General features: G+C 49.0%; 1 protein-coding gene across 5 annotated transcripts in view; it reads right to left on the minus strand.

The window, feature by feature from the left end:
* UBL4B (ubiquitin like 4B) overlaps positions 1 to 5,986 on the minus strand; it is a 31,576-nt gene extending 25,590 nt beyond the window's left edge. The window contains exons 1-4 of one of the 5 annotated variants that reach the window (XR_010130125.1): positions 5,373 to 5,986; positions 4,707 to 4,821; positions 4,549 to 4,598; positions 2,981 to 3,305 (exon numbers count right to left, since the gene is read on the minus strand). The gene's annotated coding sequence lies outside the window, so the exon portion shown is untranslated. Of the gene's footprint in view, positions 1 to 2,980; positions 3,306 to 4,548; positions 4,685 to 4,706; positions 4,822 to 5,372 lie in introns of those variants that run through there. The other 4 variants (XR_010130124.1, XR_008669392.2, XM_063696185.1 and 1 more) reach the window with 4 other exon arrangements.
* Positions 5,987 to 16,123: the final 10,137 nt, after the last annotated feature.

Below are 16,123 nucleotides of genomic sequence, written 5' to 3' on the forward strand. Positions count from 1 at the left end.
ATGTGGAAAATAAGCCTGGCCCTCAGACAGCAGAGCCTCATGTTTCTGTCCTGCACCCTGGTGGCGTTTTATCATATTGCAACTCATGGGATATTACAGAAGAGGGAGTATGAGCTCAGCCCAGTGGACGCCCGTCTTTGGGGTCTGGCTTTGAGATATCATTAGGATGGGATTCCTGAGTGTTCTGGGAATAGCTGGAACCCAGCCACTCCCAACCAGCTGGGGCGTGGGAGAAAAGAGCAGGACTCGGGAAGACCATGCCAGAGAAAAGCGTAGCATGCAATCTGGTACACTCTCTATCCACAGGCCACAGACACACAGGAAAGGCACAGAAGACACCCTGGGACAGGGTAGGGGGACGTGGTGGAGGGCGGTGGGGGGGGTAAATGGAAACTCAGGCGTCCAGAATTGGATTATGGCTTAATCATAGTCTTTGGTTACTGACAGGCTCTCAATCTTTCGTTAAGTATTCACTTAGGTAGTTTTCATAGTGCACAGGCGCCTGTGAACCAGGTATTATTCACTTAGTTTTCATAGTGCACAGGTGCCTGTGAACCAGGCATTATTCACTTAGTTTTCATAATGCACAGGCGCCCGTGAACCAGGGATTATTCACTTAAGTAGTTTTCATAGTGCACAGGTGCCCGTGAACCAGGGATTATTCACTTAGTTTTCATAGTGCACAGGTGCCTGTGAACCAGGGATTATTCACTTAGTTTTCATACTGCACAGGTGCCTGTGAACCAGAGATTATTCACTTAGTTTTCATACTGCACAGGTGCCTGTGAACCAGGGATTATTCACTTAGTTTTCATACTGCACAGGTGCCTGTGAACCAGGGCTTTTCCTTCTTTCACTCTCTCTCTGCCACAAAACCACCCTTTTCGTCCAAAGGAAACTCCTCATGAAACCCAGTACATGAAAAATGAAAAAGTGAAACTGGTCTGGCTGAAGTGGAGGTGGGGCCTGCCCGCTGTCTACTTGGCCTCCCTGTCCACTGCCCCAGCAGCCCTGACTAGCCCCTGGCAGATTTGTGGAATGCGATCTACACCATCAAGGGCCAGGAAGGCAGGAATCTGTTTCCTCCATTCCTATGCCCAGTGACCAACACATGCCCAGTTTGGTTACTGATTTCAACAAATGTTGGGTGAAATGTACTGAAGGAGACGAACTTGTTCCAACCACCACTCAGGTCAGGTTTGGGGAGGGGGCACTAGAAAGTATCTCTGCCTCAGGATATCCTCCCCATCAGCCTACGACAGTGTCTAACATTCCCCATCACCATGCAGCCTAACCCTGCATGTCCTTCAGGACCCAGAGCAAACACTACTTCCTCCACACAGCTTTCTCAGATGTCTCCAGCCAGAGTCATCTCATTGCCCTTGAACGCTGTAGCCACTTGTTTACCTCTCTCTCTCCTGCATCCTTCACACTCACTCAGGCTTCTGCCTAAGTTCCTGACATACATGTCTCATTTCCCCAGTGGTGTAGACACTGCACAGCTCCAGGGTGGGAGATGTTTGACTGACTTCGGCATCCATCTCAGTGCCTTCCCACAGTAACGTTCCATAAATGTTTGAGGAAGAAAGAAAGGTCTTCTGATGCTCCTTAGGACGCTGTGTCTCCAGGAGAGCAGCTGGAACCAATTTGACCTACTATGACATTAGCATGAAGTTTATATACTGCAAACTGTCACCATGCAGAGAGACTAGAAGGGGATCCAGGAAAAGGAAGATTTGGTGAAAAGAGACATCTAGGGCTCCAGTGGTACCACAGCTGCATGCACAGGATGGGTCTCTGGCCCTGTGAAAGAGTCAAAGTGTGGCTGAGGAAGAGCTGGCAGTAGGGGTGGCAGGAGAGACGAATGCTGGAGGAGGGTCTCGTCCTGCAGCACTTGAGTTTGCCTCCCCACGCCTGTTTCCCGTGCCTGGCAGGCTGGGACAGAGGGAACTGGTTCCCTTTTTCTCCCCCAGAACATCTGGGGCTACATCAAACATAACAATCTGGTAGAGAAAATTGTTATAGAAATATGTAACTGTGAGACGTTATCAAAGGCGTTTTTAAAGTCCCCTTCCAACCCCCAGCCGGGTGGAGGGGACTGGAAATTAGAAAACTGGGAGACGATTACAGGACCATCAAAGTGGCCGAAATTCAATCCAATCTTCAGGTTTAAGTATGGCTAGCAGACCCCTGCCCCAGCCCAGAAGGCTGCAAACCCACTGTTTAAAAACTAAATCAACAGCATCATCAGATCCAGGTCTGGAGCAAACAAACGGCGCCCACAAAGGCTTCCCTGGATTTTCCTTGCACTGGGGAAACCTGAGAAGCAAGGCCCTGGGGAGGTGCCTGGCCGTGGGGAGGCTCCCAGTTTCCAAGGCTTCTATACTTTCCTCCCTCCCCCTAGTGTGGGCTGGGGTTCTTTATCTCTTCGTCTCTCTTGATGCATTTCTTCTCCCACATCTTTTTGTACCTACTCTTTCTCCTTCCATTTGTCTCTTCTCCTGTCCTCTCTCTTTTTCTAACAGTATCCCATCTCTTTCTGTCCTTTTTCTCTGTACTGTTTCCCTCTCAGAATCTTTTGTTTTGTGAATTTCCATCCTTTTTGTGTATTTCAGCATTGTGTCTGTCTTTATATTTTGTGTTCTTTCTCTCTCAGCAAGAATCTTTTTTCCTTGGCCTCTAACTTTTCTGCCCTTTTTCTGCTTGTGAATTTCCTGCAACTTCAGACTGTGGAAGTGGTGAAGGTCCTCTTCAGCTGGTTTATTTACCAATAGGAGTCCTGGGTATTTTTCCCAGGTGTCCAAACATGAATGACCCTCTATGTCCACCCATCTAGGGACCCTTCTCCCAAGGTCCATCACCAAGAACTGTCCAGTGCCTCGTTATAACTGTGCCAGCACATGCAGGCACAGAAAATAGACATGTGGTCTTACCCATGAGCAGGCTCTGCAGGCATGGAAATTTGTCAGGAGGGGTGGAATTCTACAGGACATAAAACTGATAACACGCAGAAAACGTCCACAACTTACAACTCTTTTTTATGTGGGGTGAAACAGAATATAATTTTGCTACTAAAAAATTCTCCTTGTTAATCCTCAAGATGTGAGGTGTTATCTCCTCTCACATTTCTCATGGCCATAACCTTGAAGGCTCTGTTAGACTGCAGGTTTATAATTTAAAGAGAGCCCACTCGCACATCCGACTGGAAACCCAGAGGAGTTTCATCCCGTCCTGCAAAAGTTGTCGGTGATCACGCCGGGTTAGAAGAAATCTCCATTTCGAGTCATTCGCCTTGAAGAATCATTCTGAGAAAAGAAAGGGAACCAGCACGTATGTTTTATCAGAATGGCCTTGAGAAAACGAAAGCACACGCAGGCCCTGCGCCGCACAAGCCCCAGTAGGGCGCGGGAACCCGATGGAATGCGGAACGTCGCTGCTCGGCAGCTCCCTACGGCTGGCGGCTGCGACCCGCGTGGGCCACGAGTTGTGGCGGCGGGTTCCGGGGGGCCCCCACAGCATCCGTCCTCTTGTCCCGCCGCCCGTCGGACAGTCGGTCGGTCTTTCGTGGCCCCGCGCGCCCGCGCTCCCGGCTCGTGCGTTTCCTTTGCTTGCTGCCTCCGGCTCCGCTCCCCGCAGGCCTGGCCGCGCGACGGGCACCCAGCGGGTTGCTATCAATTATCCAGGCCCCAAGTTCACGGGCACTGCATCCATTTCCCTCGCGTGCGCCCGGGGCCAACTCAGGCCGCAGGTTGCGGTGCTCGCGCCCTTGGACCCGGCTGGAGAGAAGAGCGCAGTGAGCGGCCGCGGGCTGGACTCCTGGGGCTTCCTGAGCCCCGAGGCCCCCCAGCGATCTGGGAAGAAACCAAACGCCTGTTCCCTTTGATCTGGTTTTATAGAGACTTGAGGTTGACATTAAACTTTGCATGCTTACTAGCTATTTCGATCTTTTATTCCCATTTTGGGAAGGAGTCACCAACGCGGCGAACAATCCCTGCGGGCTGGCAAGGGTGTGCGGAGGACCCGTGCACGGGGATCTGCGCCCGGCCACGCCAGGGTGCGGGGGCGACGCAGGACGCACCCCCTTCCCCACATCCACACTCAACTCCCGCTCGCCCCCACATACCTCGCTCTCCTTCCCCTACACGCGCCCCGGACCTCTCCGCAAAGCGGGAGCGGGAGGACGAGGAAAGGTCGCGGCGTGGCGGGGAGACTAGGGCGCCCGGAGGCACAGGGTGCGAAGCTGGAGAGGAGCTGAGAGCCGCCGCCACTGCCGCTGCCGCGCCTGGACCCTCCCTCCGCAGTCCCCGCACCCACGCCGAGACTCAATTACTTTCAGGTGTGGACCATTTCATAAAATAAATCTTCCGGGGCAGGAGGCAAGTTTTTAGGGGCCAAACTCAAAGCAGCCGATTTCTAATGAATAAAGAGGGGCTTCCCTAAAATATCATACGGTTTTGGCGGAGGGGGAACCGAAGTTGGGGAACAGGGAGTGTCTCTTCCTAAAGTGATACTGTCATTGGCTGGGTGGAGAGGCCCGGAGAGACTTACTTTCTGTCGCTTTCTGACTCTCCTTGTCTCTGTCTCCAGCCATCTCTGTTCTTGAGTACATCAGAATGGAATCAACCGTTTTTGCATCGCATCACCATTAAACCAGCCAGATCCTCCCCAAGCGGAGACCCAGTGAAACTGAAAGCTTTTTCCCTCACCTCTTTCTCTTTGTTTCTCCTTTTTCTCCATCATCCATTGCCCAACATTCTCTTCATCTGAGATTTCCAAACCCGGCCTTGCAATACTCCAGGGAGACTCCAATTTACTCTAGGGCTTTGGGAAATGCTCAAAATGAAATAAACTTTAATTGACTTTAATTATTTAACTGCAAGTTATAGACCCCTGATTGGTCAGGGGAAGCAGAGAGGATGTTGGTGAATCAAACAAACCATCCCAGGATGTCACAGCTCCCTGGAGGTGAGGAATGCTGGCTTCAGCATTTCGGGGCTCAGGAACGAATCTGGGCTCCGGAAAAGAAAACCAAGTTGCCAGGAGAGTGGGGATTTGATTTCTTAAGGTTTGGGGTCAAGGAAGGCTCTCACTGACAAGAGGGACTGGACACTCTGTCCTACCCTGGGCTTCCTCCTACACCCCCTTGCTAACCATCTCCATCCCGGTTTTTGGAGGATGAAGGGAGTGGGTTTCTTCCTTCCCACTGCATGTAAAATCCTTCAGTAAGGTCTAGTGACACTGGACAAACTGCTTCCTTCTCTGTTTGCTAGAAAATTCAGACCACAACACAACTTTTGTATGAATTTCCCAGGAATCAGAGCTGATATAAACACAGTCTATTACGGTTCTACTCTTTTATAAGAGTTACTCACCCCAAAGTCTCAGAGGGCTCCTTCTGCCTCCTCACACGGCCAGATCTAGGAAGCTGGTAGAGGGCAACTCACTCTGATGCAGCACCTGACAAGGGCCCACATGTTTCCCGTGCAGAGAACAAATCTGCCCCATTAAAGCATTACTCTGTTGGGGAAAAGACTGATGCAATATTGGAAACATGCTGGGCCCACTGTGAGAGCCGGAAGAAGAGGCAGATCTTCCCAGGAAGGCAGCAAAGGCCAGTGGGTGAAACTATTCTTGCCACATCCACCGTCACTTGGTCTGGTAAATTAAGGGAGGGATTATTGACCAAAACATCTGCACAGAGCAAGACTATGGTGCTGGTGGTGTCATTACAGGGAGAGCATCTGGGGACAGACGGGAAGATGGTGCCAGTGTCTTGGGGAGCAGCCAGGGGAGCGTGACTTGTCCACCTGAGCTTGGGGCCAGACTGGAAAGGGACCATGTAGCTACCAAGTCCACTTCCAAGAGCCTGAACTTTAATGGAAAATAATTCCATAGTTTGGGTCCCAGCAACACTACTGATCTAAGTAGCTTATTAACAAATGGAAAATATATAAACCACACAACAATTGCCTCTAAGAAAAAATGTATTAAAATCCCCCCAAGTTATTTGCAAAATAAATAGCTGAGACCATATGGGTGAGGGGGAGAGTGGCTGTATCCTAACTAGCTGTGTGCTCTTGGCAAAAGTTCCCTCTCTAGGCCTCCGTTCCCTCATTTCTAAGTGAAGATGGCAAACTAGATCAGGGGTTCTCAAACTTTAGAGTACATTAAGATCACCTAGAAGCAACTTGTGAAAACAAGGATTGTTGGGCCCCACCCCAAGAGTTCCTGATTTAGTAGCTCTGGGGTAGGGCCCAACAATTTGCCTTTTTTTTTTTTTTTTTTTTTTTTTGAGATGGAGCCTCGCTCTGTCACCCAGGCTGGAGTGCAGTGACAAGATCTCTGCTCACTGCAACCTCCACCTCCTAGGTTCAAGCGATTCTCCTGCCTCAGCTTCCTGAGTAGCTGGGATTACAGGTGCCTGCCACTGTGCCCGGCTCATTTTTGTACTTTTAGTAGAGACGGGGTTTCGTCATGTTGCCCAGGCTGGTCTATGAACTCCTGACCTCAAGTAATCCACCCACCTCGGCCCCCCAAAGTGCTGAGATTACAGGTGTGAGCCACCGCACCCGGCCTTCCTAACGAGTTCCTAGCTGTTGCTTCTGCTGCTGGCCTGAGGCCTATACTTTAAGAACCTTTGGACTCGATGATGTTTAAGCTCCCATCCAGAACCAACATTCTGTTCTATCCCATACTCCTATATTTCCCCTGCACACCCTAGAGTGTTTACAGCCAAATATGAGAGGCCGATGTTTTTACACCCAAGCTTGTACCCCCTGTCATCAATGCAGAATAAATCTTTCAGCTGGCCCACAGAGACTGGTCACCCTGCCCACTGAGGGATTCCTGACCTCTCAGGGCAGATATTCCAATTTGAACTCCTCCTTCAGCTGGCTGACTACAGCGCCCGAATCCTCCAACAGTGGCTAATGCTGGTTTTCTTTTATGCTAAGCGTAGCTGGGCCTAATCCTAGCTAAATCCCAGGCAGGCCTGGTGTGTAGAGGGCTGCCTTCAGAAGGGTTGGCAACAGCCCAGGGTACATCTCCGGGCCCCTCGATGTGGCCTAGTATCTGCCAAACACTTGCCCCAACACACACAAACACACGTGTGCACACACATATGTTCACATGTACACACATGCACACACACTTCCCCACACACAGAGCACCCAGTCATCAAGAAAACTAGTTTTACTTTGATGTACCTCTCGCTGCACATTTGTTTCAGCTCCTCTCCTGCAGCCACAGTTTTATTTATCTTCTTGGCATGGCTTCTTAGGATACTTCCATTCAGACAACAGCAAAACCACTCAGCTCCACTGTTTTATGAAGTTTATCAAACAGCAAAATATCTGGCATCTTTGTCCAACAAATCTGGTGTGAATGTGCCTACAGAGCTGCTTTTCCCCAGACGTCCCAGGGGCTGTGTGTGGTTACAAATAATCTCCCCTGTGAGGACCCTGCACAATCCAGGGCTTGCCTGCTTCTTGCTGCAAGGGGCCCCCAAAGCATATGTAGGGCTACAAGGCATCTCCCAAATAGGGAGACACAGACACAGATACTCCACGCATGTACATGCTCTGTTTGCACCCCACTAACAGAGCCCCCCTCTCCTACAGCAGGCTTGCCTCCCTCTACACCTCCAAGCAACTGGCCTGGCATAGGGCTGTCCCAAAGACAGGAGCCACTTCTAAAATCATCACTGGGCAGGGCCGGTGGCTCACACCTGTAATCCCAACACTTTGGGAGGCCGAGGGTGGCGGATCACTGGAGGTCAGGAGTTCAAGACCAGTTTGGGCAACATGGTGAAACCTGTCTCTACTAAAAATACAAAAATTAGCCAGCTGTGGTGGCACACATCTGTAATCCCAGCTACTCTGGACGCTGAGGCTTGAGAATTGCTTGAACCTGGGAGGCAGAGGTTGCAGTGAGCCGAGATTGCACCACTGCACTCCGGCCTGGGCAACAGAGCAAGACTCTGTTTTGGAATGGAATGGGAATGGGAATGGGAATGGAATGGGAATGGGAATGGGAATGGGAATGGGAATGGGAATGGGAAGGGAAGGGAAGGGAAGGGAAGGGAAGGGAAGGGAAGGGAATAGAATAGAATAGAATAGAATAGAATAGAATAGAATAGAATAGAATAGATCATCACTGCCTCAATCCTAACGTTTGGGACCTATGTGGAGAGAGCCACGGCTCCACCCTGTTAAAGGGTCCAGGTGTTTCATAATCTCCACAGGAAGACTCAAGCAGCCACAGGCCTGGTCTTTCCCTCGCTCCTCATCTCCCTTTCCCCCCCAACATCCTGCTTGCTTCCCAGCAATCGTCCCAATCCCAGGGGCTGGGTTCTCTCTCTCTCTAACCCCATTTGGGGCCTCTCAGCCTAGGCTGGGGGTGGCTCACGCTCTCCGAGGGACAGGAGAGCCAGCAGCCTGGCCTCCTCTCACTCAGTACTTAGTATGCCCAGTGCTGTCCCAATCACAGGATTCCTGAGCCTGGAAAGTCTACTCTGAGCCCTCTACCCTCTGCTCCCTTAAAGAGATCCCCAAAGTCCAGAGAGTAGCCTGGGGCTTTGCAGATGCCCTGAGTTTGCAGTTCACAATACTGGATGAAGAACTCCTTCCTGCACAGAAATCTGGCTGAGAGGTTCCTGATGTCCACTGGAGACATGCTATCCCTCCCACTGATGCCAATGTGGGGCTTCTGTGGCCCCTGTTCTCTGGGCTGCTGGTCACCCACACACACACCCCCCCCCTCCACCCTGATCTGGCAATAAGTCTGGTCATTACTTCCCTCTAATACCTCTTCCCTCCAGGCATCCCTCTCCATTCTCTCGACCACATCCCAGTGCAGGCCTTTGTCACTGCACATATGGACCAATCCCTTACCTGCTGAGTGTTTCCTCTTCTCCTATGCCCTCTGGACACCTTGGGCAAGTTACTTACCCTCTCTGTGCCTCAGTTTTCTCATCTGTAAAATGGAGATAATGGTACCTCTCTCCTAAGGAGGTTAAAATTAAATAAAATAATGTACTTAAAGAGCCTGGCCCATGGTAAGTGCTCAATAAATATAAGGTATTATCATTTACCATCATTATTCTGGTTAAGCTACCAAAATTATCTTCCCAAAGCATAGCTCTCATTCTCCTGCTACGTAACAACAGCAGCAGTAATAACACCCACAATTATAGAACACTTACTACAGGCCCTGCCCCATGTGCTTTTCAACACTCTTCAATGGCTCCTTGTTGCCCAAAAGAAAGTCAGCTGCATTTTCTGCACCTGCCACATTTTCATCCCACCCTGTCTGTCTGTCTCTGCTGCTGTCATCTCTGCTACTCCTTCACAGAACCCCCTGCTGAAGGCACCAAGCTCCCTGTGCCAACGCCCCAGGCCACTTCCCAGAGTCAGCACCTGCCTGCCTCTCCATCTGCCCGCATTGTCCTGGCCCTTCACGTTTTCTCAGGCTGCAGCTCACAGACCTCTTAGGATTCTCTGAGGTGGGTATGGCCCTTTCCCTTGGTCCCAAAGGTCATACAGCTGGGACTCCAGCGATTGGTACTAACATGCTCATGACCACACAATGGTTTCCTTCTCTACCTGGAAGTGACCTGGGAGTACTCCAGCCCCTTCCTGCTCACATTTGCTCCTCAGCAAGGGCAGGCCGTCTCACGCTTATTAAATGTCTTGTATTTCTGGGTAATTGTTCATAGGTCCAAATCTTGCTTCCCCAGGAGAAAAAAAAACGTAGTAAGAAGGATCCACCTAGGCTGTGTATGGTGGATCCACCTAGGCTGTGTATGGAGGCACCATTTTAGCCCCTTCATTCTGCTGAGCACAGTCTCTGCCCAACCGAATGCTCAGATCTCCTGAATGGCAGGAGGAAAGGAAGGCACAGTCCTTGTCCATCTGAGATGGCTCAAGGCAGCTGGGACTCTGACAAAGGAGCAAGTCTACTAGGCCACCTGTCTGAGGTCCTTCCTGGTTCAGTCATTTAGAAAGAGTATGACACCTTGGACAGTTTGCTTAATTTCCTGAGTTCTATATCCTCATCTGTAAAGTTGAAATAATAATAGCTACTTCCTAACATAATTATTGAAATTTTAAAACGTAGAGTGACCAGTTCAGACCTAACTTATGGTGCGCTCTCAACAACATCTCCCTTCCCTGTCATTCAGTTCAAGGTCTAAGGCCAGGGTTCCCTTCGGTGAGCCAACAGCAGAGCAAATATGGAATCCTAATGCACTTTTCATACCTCTCCTCTGAAAAGCACAGAGAAAAGGTAAGTAGGTTTGCCTTCTTCCACCCAGATGAACCGAAAGACCTGGAGGATCCCTGAGGTCAGCTCTCAGTACTGAGGGAGCCCTCCAGGAGTTTGCCTGCTCTGACACCTGAACAGCCAGGGTGTAGAGAAAGCCAGGGCACACCTTGGTCCCTTTCCAGGGTCTCCCCAGTCTTTCTCAGGATAGGCAACATGACTCTCATTGCCCAGTAATTATTTGCGAGAGTTACTAACCTTTGACTCCTCTTAACCCATCAAGAGAGCCACTCCTGACCCAATAATTAGCATTAGAACCTTGCCTTTGAAGTCAGGCCACTTGGTTTTGAATCCCAGCAGCACTTAGCTGTGGTGGGATACGGGGGGGTTTTCTGAATGAGTCTATGGTAGCCAGCCTCCAGGATGACCTTCAAGGGGCCTCACCAAATTTGTATAATCCTCTCTCTCGTGCTAAAGTAGAGCTGGCCAGTGTGACCAGTAGACTATGGCAGCAGTACTGGTGAGTGAGTCAAGGCCAGGCCATAAACAGCATTGCAGCTTCCACTTTGCTCTCTTGGGCCATTTGCTGTGGGGGAAGCCAGCTACCAGGTGGTGGGGTCACTCAGTCAGCCCTGGGGAGAGACCCACGTGGAGAAGGATGGAGGCCTCCAGTCAACAGCCTACACCAACTTGCCAACCATGTGAGCAAGCCACCTTGGAAAGAGGTCCTCCAAGCTCAGTCAAGCCTACAGAATCCTGTAGCCCAGCCAATATTTAACTTGCCGTCCTAAGAGACCTCAAGCCAGAACCACTCAGCCAAGCTGCTCCTGAATCCCTGACCCACAGTAACTGCCTATTGTTGTTTTAATCACTATGTTTTGGAGTGATTTTTTATGTAGCATAGACATAAATAGACAACTAACACACAGTCTAATCTCAGTTTCTTCATCTGTAAAATGGGAATATGAACACCAACTTTATAACACTGTAAAGATTAGATGAGATGGTGTTTTCCTGGCACATGGTAAGTGTTCTGTAAATAGTGGATTTTATTATTATTACCTACCCTCTACCTCTCCTTCCCTGGAGACTCCAGAGGAGTCTGGAAGCTGGGCAGAGGCCCTTCCACCCTCTTCTCTTGTTTTTCTTCCAGTTCCTTGTAAAGTTCAGGTCCAATCTCCCTCTTCTCTCTTCCTCCAGTGCAGGAGCAGACCCTGGGCTGGGGTAGATGCTTCTGTGTGACATGGTAAGGAGCTCCTTCCAGAACTCTGGAGTGGGTTTCACTCACATTTTTCAGGGTGTTCAGTGGTGTGTGTTTGCATTTCCTTTGAAAGGCTCCAAATGTGATAATTACATACTTATTAGCCCTGTAAAATAACAAATCTGGAATCTGCACTCTGGAACCAATGGATTTCCTGGTGAAATGAGTTCAAGGGGTACCCTGGCCAGCATTCCCTGTAAGAGTCAAAATATGGGTACAAAAGGCCTCACAGACTGCACCGCCCAGCCCATGTCACTCGTCTCTGCCCCATCCACTCAACTCTCCACCTCATGACTCCCAGCAAACAAATGTGCTTTCTGTTCGTCTTCCTGGAGGTGCTCTTGTTTTTGTGTTTTCTTAATGTCTCCTGCTGGTGTGGGTCCTGGGTCCCCCCTTTAGAGTAGGGGTGCTTCCCGGGGCGTGGGGCTTCTTCCGTATCTCCCACTAGTGACTTGGTGCTTCAAGCTGTGCTTGGCAGACACTGCAGACCCAGTGCCTATAGCGCCATTCTCCCTACCCCAGAGTTTAGAGTCTCTAGATTCCTGTGGACTTTGTCTCTCTTTTCCCACCCCAACCCAAACTCTCTTCCTTCTCCAGGCTCCAGGAAAATTCAACAAATTGAGTTCCCTGAGCTTGGCTTCCTCACTTTCACTCTTGGGCCATTCTCTCTGGAATGCCCTCTCTCTCTGCCCCTTAGTACTCCTTCACCCAGGCATCCCCCACTCAACTTTCCAGATTTTCAGATTCAAACTTAAAGCATTCCATGACCAGCTGCCCCCAGCCCAAAGCTGGGACAGCTGCCCTTCTCCTAGCTCCCAGGCCCCCTGTGCTCTCCCAGCCTCAGCAGAGTCACACTCCATGGCGTAAATGCCTGTTGCTCTGTGTCTTTCTTCCGCTAGTCTGGAAAAGCCCTGGGAGTAAGTGGTACTCTCTCAGGATCTATTCTCACTGTGTGACTCCACTATCTGGCACATGGCAGGCAGTCAATAAATGCTTGGCGAATAAAGGAATGCATAAAATTAATCAAACTGTTAAAATGGCCAAAAAGTGTAACCTAAAACAGAAGGGTCTGTTTTATATCAAGAATTAGTTCATCAAAAACTCCTATACAAGACTGGGCATGGTGGCTCATACCTGTAATCCCAGCACTTTGGAAGGCCGAGGCAGGTGGATCACCTGAGGTCAGGAGTTTGTGACCAGCCTGGCCAAGATGGTGAAACCCTGTCTTTACTAAAAATAAAAAATTAGCAGGGCGTGGTAGTGCATGCCTGTAATCCCAGCTACTCGGGAGGCTGAGGCAGAAGAATTGCTTAAACCCACGAGGCAGAGGTTACAGTGACCCAAGGTCACGCCACTGCACTCCAGCCTGGGCGACAGAGTGAGACTCCGTCTCAAAAAAAAAAAAAAACTCCTCTACAAAATGACTTCTCTATGGTCCACGCCAGCACTTGCCACAGAAGAATCTATTCACCTTCACACAAAGGCAATAGGTCAAACTGAGGCCTACCAGAGGAGAGACACAGCTCTGCCTCTCTGGCCCCCTCCCTCCATTACAACCCAACCTCAGTAAGCTGGGCAGAGAGAATGAGCAGAAAACCATAGGTTCAGTGGTGGATTCAGGCTCAAGAAACATGTGTATAATTATTATCACATTCATTCCCATAAAGCTGGAGTACAGACTCATTTCTTCCCATTTTCACATAAGAACCTGTGGCACAGAGAGGTTAAGTGTCTTTCCCAATGTAACAGATCAAATCAATGAAAGAGAAAAAACTTCCCACAAATCTTATTCCAAAGCAGACTTCAGCCTGGGTTGTTAGAATCACAGCCAAGGATTCTGGGTGTCCACAACACAAAGTTTTTTTCTTTTCTTTTCCTTTCATTTTGCTTCCTCTCTCTCTCTCTGTCTTTCTCTCTCTCTGTCTGAGATCATGAGTGAGGAGGAAGCACCAGATCCACAGGTTTATTTACCATTCCTCAGCCTGCCCTTCCAGGAAGAATGTCACTAATGAGAAACAATCTTTTGGGTTCCCAAACCCAGAATTTTTATATGAATCAATTTAGGATTTCAGTATCTAAACAGGACAAAGGTAATACCAACCGTCTTTCCTTTGAAGGAAAAAAAGCAACTGAGTTTTCCCTGTTGGAAGGAAATTTTGTGTATGTCAAGCAAATCTCAGATCTGAGGTTACCTCTTTCTCATCGTCCCTATCCCTTCTGGAAATCCACTGGGGGAAAAAGAAGCACATGTCCTTCCTGTGGTGCAGGCTGAGGGAAGCAGAGAATGAAACGGAAAGTGGTGCTGGGGCTGATGTTTCCCTAAATGAAGAACTGACCTTACAGCTGAGGCCCAGAGCCAGGAACTCTTCTCACAAGACCAGATTCTATTCTAATTCACATCCAAATGAGGATGATTTTCTTCAATGTGGATGAGACACTTCCATTCCAGCAAAGTGTAAGCACTGTGAAGGCAAGGATCACATGTCGGTGTGCCACTGTATCCTGGTACCAGCAAATGGGGATCACATGGTAGGCTCTGCTATTACATGAATGAATTAAACATTCAGCTGGTGTAAAACAGCTAGTAAGTATCATTTCCATTTAAAAGGTAGCTCTTCTTAGCAGATGGAGAGGGGTTTTGTTCAGTTTTTTCATTACAGGGCCTGGAATTATCTGGATCTCGCCATCCACTCATCTCTTACTCCACGGACAATTTTTCAGTGACAAATGCTGTTATAATTCAATTGGTTATTAAACAGCACAAACGGTGAATTCACAAATTCTCTTAAAATTCTGCCCCACATCTGGCCGCGTTGGTCATAAACCTCCCAAGTGTTAAGCACGCTGTTTCATTTGGTCTCAGCTTAGCAGAAACCACCCTCTACCTACTGTATCAGTGGCCGCAGCTAGGCATACGAGTCTCAACAGATGCCATCTGCTGATCATGAAGGCAGCAGTGCAATGTCCCCAGGCCACTCTGGCCTCAGCCTTCCTTTCCAGAAGGAGTCCCAGCCTTCCCACTGGGAAAATGAGGGTGCACAGTGAATGATTTCAGCTTCGTTAACTGAAGAAGGACTGAGGAGTCATGTGGAGTGGGGGACCGCGGATCTCAGTGTAAATTCTGGTTCTGGCACTAACTGGCTGTGTCTGCCTGAACAAATGGCTCTCTCCTGGCCTCAGGCTCTTTCTCTAGAAAACAGGGTACCTATTTCACGGAGCTGTGAAGATTAAATAAACCAATCTTAGACAGGCATGGTGGCACATGCCTGTAATCCCAGCTATTCGGGAGGCTGAGGCAGGAGAATCACTTGAACCTGGGAGGCGGAGGTTGCAGTGAGCTGAGATCATGGCCACTGTGCTCCAGCCTGGACAACTGAGTGAGACTCTATCTAAAAAAATAAAATAAAATAAAAATTAATAAACCAATGTACGTAGAATACCTGAGCTAGCACCCAGCACACTGTAGGTATATGTAAGTGTTAGCTGTTGTTTTTACCTATAATATGAGGGCCTTTGTGACACTCCATGATCTCCCAGCCCCCCTAAGAAGGAAAATTTATTAACTCTGAGATTGCTGTTTTTGAGGTTTCTATGCACCTGCTCCATCAAACTCTTTCCAGACCACATACAGATAGATAAAAGTTTACACAAATGGCTTAAAAGACAAGTGGAAAAGTCTCCTCCCCGTATGCTGATTTGTGTGGTTCTGGAAGAAAACTCTCCCAGGAGGGTCAACTCCACTTACCCACAAAACTCTCATGTAATCTAGGGTTTTCTCTCTCCTCAGTTTAATTGGTAACACCATCCCAGCATGGAAATTGGCTCTGTTCAGAGAGTGGGAGAATGTCAAGAGAAATTTCTGGGCTTGAAAGTGGATGCAGGTCCCTGTGTCTCTCTGCTCAGCTCCAGCCTTAGGCCCATTCACTCTGAAGTCAGGAGCCTTTCACCTATTCAGTGATGGAACCCACTGGAGATGGTAATCACCATCATCAGCAGCATCTGTTAAATTAACACGGTGCATCAAAACACGTGTGCTTTGCAAATACCCTACTTCCATGTGTGGCCCACCTTTCTGATGAGGAAACTGAGGCTCAGCAAGGTTGTCATGGGAGGCAGAAGACTCAGCCTTTGATCCAGCCTTGTTTAAATTGTTGGTGACATTTTCCTGGGTGGTATTTGCATCCTCCACAGTAAACTTCTTGATAACTGTTGAATAGAATAGGTATCCTAAATTGATGTCCTCCTAGAAAGTCAACAATATCCAATTTCGCAGGTATGGGGAAGAGAGAAAAGAAAACAATATCCAACCAACAACTGTTGAAAAACCTTATTAATGGGCAAAAGTGATCGGTTCAAATTGGTTGCCCAGAGCTGGATCCACTAGATCCTGGAGAAAGGATCCCTCTGGTGAGGCCAGAAGGGAAGCTTAATTTCAAGCCGAGCCTCCCTCTTGACTAGAAATACCAGCCCCAGGTGCTCCCATCTCTCTGGCCAGTCTGCATTCCGTGATTAGGGGCCCTAATGGCCATAATGCCTCCAATGTGGTGTTGAAACCAATAAGGCTTCAGAGAAGTTATGGTATGTTTAATAACGGCTTAATGA

The sequence above is a fragment of the Gorilla gorilla genome, chromosome 1 (genome assembly GCF_029281585.2).
Source record: "Gorilla gorilla gorilla isolate KB3781 chromosome 1, NHGRI_mGorGor1-v2.1_pri, whole genome shotgun sequence".
In the NCBI taxonomy this organism is placed as follows: domain Eukaryota; kingdom Metazoa; phylum Chordata; class Mammalia; order Primates; family Hominidae; genus Gorilla; species Gorilla gorilla.